Raw genomic sequence first — 3,798 nt, 5'->3', positions numbered from 1 at the left:
CGTGACGCGGTGGTGGGGGGGCTGCATGGTATTGGCATGGCGGCTCTTCCCACCCACCCTGCTCCTGCACCCCCTGGATCCGCTCCTTGCCCAGCCCCCCGTCCCGAGGGTCCCGCTGTGTGCCATCGCTCCCTGGCCGGCTTCTTCGCCCCTGCAGCTTAAGACCCTGCGGGGGCTGCTGCTCTGCCCCCGGTCCTGGCACAGCCCCTGACCCTGCACCCCTTGCTGCGGGTGCCCACAGCAAGGGCCCGAGGCCTCCCTGGGTCAGAGCACTAGGGGCAGCTGAGGGGCCCCGGAAAAGGCCCTGGGGCATGTGTATGTATGCGTGCAAGCATGTGTATGTGTGTGTGCATGCGTGTGCAATGCTGTGTGGTGCAGCTACGCTCTAGCAGTGCCCAGCTCCCAGGCCGGGCTCCGATGACCTTAGGTCGGGGGCAGCTTGAAGAGACGGCTGCAGCCCCCAGGATCCACCCCACTGCGGGAGCTGTGCCCGCCTGTCCTGGGTGGGCAGGGGAGGCAGCTCTGCTGGGAGCAGGAACCCTTTCCACCTCTGCCACTGACGGGCTGGGTGACCCTGAACCTGACACTTAACCCAGGGATTGGGGGGACCAGGTGTGTGGCTGACAGTAGGGAGGACCCAGGCACAGAGGCGGGAGCCAGTGCCTCAAGCCCAGGGGCAGCGGATCCCAGTGGCACCCCGCACCGCGGTCATTCAACCCCCTCCAGTACTGAGCACAGCCTGAAACGTCCTTGCTGCCTGTGCTGGGCTTTACCCCATCCAGGCCCTGCAGCCCTAGAGATTTCAGGAGGTCCGAGTCTCCGGGGGCCATGGGTGGTCACATCCACCCCGGACAGCTCGCCCGGCCCAGGGACCCTGCGGCTGCCAGTGTGCACATCGCGGTGCCCCTGCCCAGCTGCGGCTGCTATCTCGCCCGTGCGTTCTGGGAGAAGTCACTTCTGGCACATCCAGCCCATGCTGCCTGCTGAAGGCAAAGGCAGGGGGGGATTCAGAGGTGTCCAGGGGATTTAGGGGCCTCCGAGACCTGCAAGGCTGCAGTGACAGGCAGGACTGAGCAGATCTCAGAGCAGGTGCTGGAGATACAGCGCCGGTGTGACCCCAAACAACCCCAGCTCCTGCCCCAGCCTGGAGAAGGGGGTTCCCATGTAAGCAGCATCCGGGCTTGCCCCCTGGGACCCCCTGTCCTCACCCGGACTCCTGGGTCTGGCTCCCCTATTTTCCTGTTGGCAGGTAGAGGGAAACCGGCTTCCCCATGTGGGCATGGACTCCAGGTGCCCCCTGACCCCGCTTTGTGTGGTCCTGTGCCCTCTGCCTCCCCACTATCCCCAGGGCTGACTCTCTGCTCTCCTCTCTCTTGCCCTGGAGTTGCATGCTGCTCCCAGGGGTGGAGCTGGGGGGGAGCTCTGGGTAGCTGAGATGCAGCCCGCAGACACTGGAAACAGGACCTTGGTTCCCTAATCCAGGAGAGAGAGAGGGAGGAGGGGGCAGTTGGCTTGATTTCCCCCCCGCTCCCCGAGCCTGGGTGGAAGCAGATGGCCCGCTCGCTCTCCGCCGCCTTGCTGCATCCATCCCCTTTGTTCCCTGCTCTTTGCGCCGGGGCTGCCCCCGTTCCCGGCCCGGAGGGTGCGGGGAGGCGGGCGTGCATGTGTACACGTGCAAGAGGGAGGGGGGGCCTGGGCCTGACACGGCCCCCACCTCCCCGGGCTGCGTCACCTCATTCTGTGTCTCCCAGCGCCACCGTGACATTGACCTAATTTGCGCCGGCTGCTGCAGGGCGCAGGTGCCGGGAGGCTGGGCTCAGGGCTTGCTGAGGCTGCAGCGTTGCGGGGGTCTGGTCCCTGCTAAAGGGGGCATGCCCCTGGCTGCTGCAGTGGGCAGGGCTGCCCCTCCTGCCCCAGGGGAGTGGGTGCAGCCCCCCACCAGCCAGCGGGTCCCTACAGGGGTGAGTGGAGAAAGCCTTGCATGATCCCTGCCTGCCATAGCACCTGAAGGACGGAGGCAGGCTAGGTCTGCTGCCATGGGGCCTGGCAGTGCCTCGGTTTCCCTGTGGGATGTCCCCCGGAGACTCACTCTAATTAAAGCCCCCAGGGGCAAGGCAGGAGGCTGGGGGACGGAGCTGGGACTTTGCATAGGCTGCAGGAGCTGGGAGTGAGCTCTTGGTCTGAGCTGTGTCCCCCCTGGGTAAGGGGACCCCTGCCCTCTCCTTTGGCATCCAATTCCCCCACTGCAAGGAGAGGGGATTCCTTGTGCTCCTGGCTGGCAGCAAGTTGGAGTGGGGAGAGGGAACAAGGGGGGCTGGAGCCTGCCTGGCTCCTGCCACATGGAGGTTGCTCAGGGCATGGATCCCTGCTGCTCCCCCTCCTGGGGGAGGGCAGGGGTAGGAGGCCTTCCACCCCATCCCTCCACCACCCCAGCCCTCCATGATCCATCTCTGCCTGCCAGCAACCAGGACCCTGGCGGGGTGGAGCCCAGTGAAGCCAGGCCCTGGGAGACGCAGCTGTGGGACAGGGAAAGCAGCGGGCCAAGGGCCGGAGGGGGCTGGACACGGTGGGCTCAGGGCTGGTGTGATAACTGGGGGCATGGTAAGTGCTGCATAAATGGAGCCTACCCAGCCAGTGCCAAGGTGCAACTGCTTCTGGGGTGGAACAAAGCAGCAGCTTATGCAGGGATCCCAGCCCTATGCTTCCAGCCCTGTCCCAGCATCCTCTACCCCACCCTGCAGATATCTCCCAGTTGCTCCTATCCAGCTCGTGCCACTGCCCAGGTGGCTGGTGGAGTGGGCCGGTCTCCTCGAGCTGTGGTCCCACAGCAGTTCCAGCTGCCCTGGGCAGCTGCCTGTAGCTCCCTGGTTCCCTGCAGGTGGGTCCAGCCCTGCCCCATGGCCCCGGGCTGCTCTGGTCCCTGGGTCAGGGACTCAGAGCCACAGCTCCCAGCTGGGGGTTGGAAATGGGATCGCGCAGCCTGGGGGCAGAGCAGGGGTCTGGTCTTGTCTGGGTGCTATCCTATTTGGGCAGAACCGGCCCCAGGGTGGAAAACCGGGCGGCTTCTCCCCAGCGCTGCTCAGAGACGTGCAGCACAGAGCGTTGGTTTTTACAGCTTCTGCTGGAGCAGGGCCTAGCCCGGCCTGGCCCCCACCACAGCGCTGCGCCCCAGAGCCAGCTGCAAGCTGGGACCAGGTCGCTTCCTCCTTCCTGACATCCCCACAGCCAAAATTGGCTCCATCGCCTTTTTTTCCCAGGGGCTGCCATCCAGGCCGGCTGTGTGGGGGCAGCAGGACTGGGAGGGGGCAGGAGCACAGGCGCAAGCACCAGAGTGGGGGGCATCCCCACCATACCGCTCCCAACCCCAGAGAGGAGCAGGAGGTTTAGGCACCGTGGCAGGCGGGAGGGAGCAGGCACGTGCCCACGACTGCCTTTGTCGGGAGAATCCAGGTCACCAGGTCCACGGGGCCACTGCTGCTTCCGGAGCTGCATCCTGTCCTCGCCGGGGGATTTCTCCTGGCCTGCAGTGCCGCCCCCCGGCTGTTGTGGGGGGAGCTGGGAGCTAGAAGCGCCTCAGACAGCAGGGGCTTAGGATACCTAGCTTCTCTCTGCCTGGCTCTCCCAGCTCTGGAGCCACAGGCTCCTGGCACAGGGTCTTGGTTTTGCTTTGGGAGCTGCCCAAGTTGGCCCCGATCCGCTCCGGGGCCGCTGGAAGGCAAACAGCCAGGAGAGAAGGACTCAGTCTCCACAGATGCCTCCAGAGGGACCCCCTCCTCCCCCCCCCTTCAAAAGGGGCCG

The 3,798-nt window shown here is 65.7% G+C and overlaps 1 protein-coding gene across 1 annotated transcript in view; it reads left to right on the top strand.

Annotated features, from left to right (window-relative positions):
- LOC102377832 (nuclear receptor subfamily 1 group D member 1-like) overlaps window positions 1-3,798 on the top strand; it is a 25,961-nt gene that overhangs the window by 16,358 nt on the left and 5,805 nt on the right. The gene's annotated exons all lie outside the window — the stretch shown is intronic.

Source organism: Alligator sinensis, unplaced genomic scaffold, assembly GCF_000455745.1.
Source record: "Alligator sinensis unplaced genomic scaffold, ASM45574v1 scaffold1542_1, whole genome shotgun sequence".
NCBI classification, from domain to species: Eukaryota; Metazoa; Chordata; order Crocodylia; family Alligatoridae; genus Alligator; species Alligator sinensis.
Note: the sequence above shows the minus strand (reverse complement) of the source record. Positions and strands in the feature narration are given on the sequence as shown.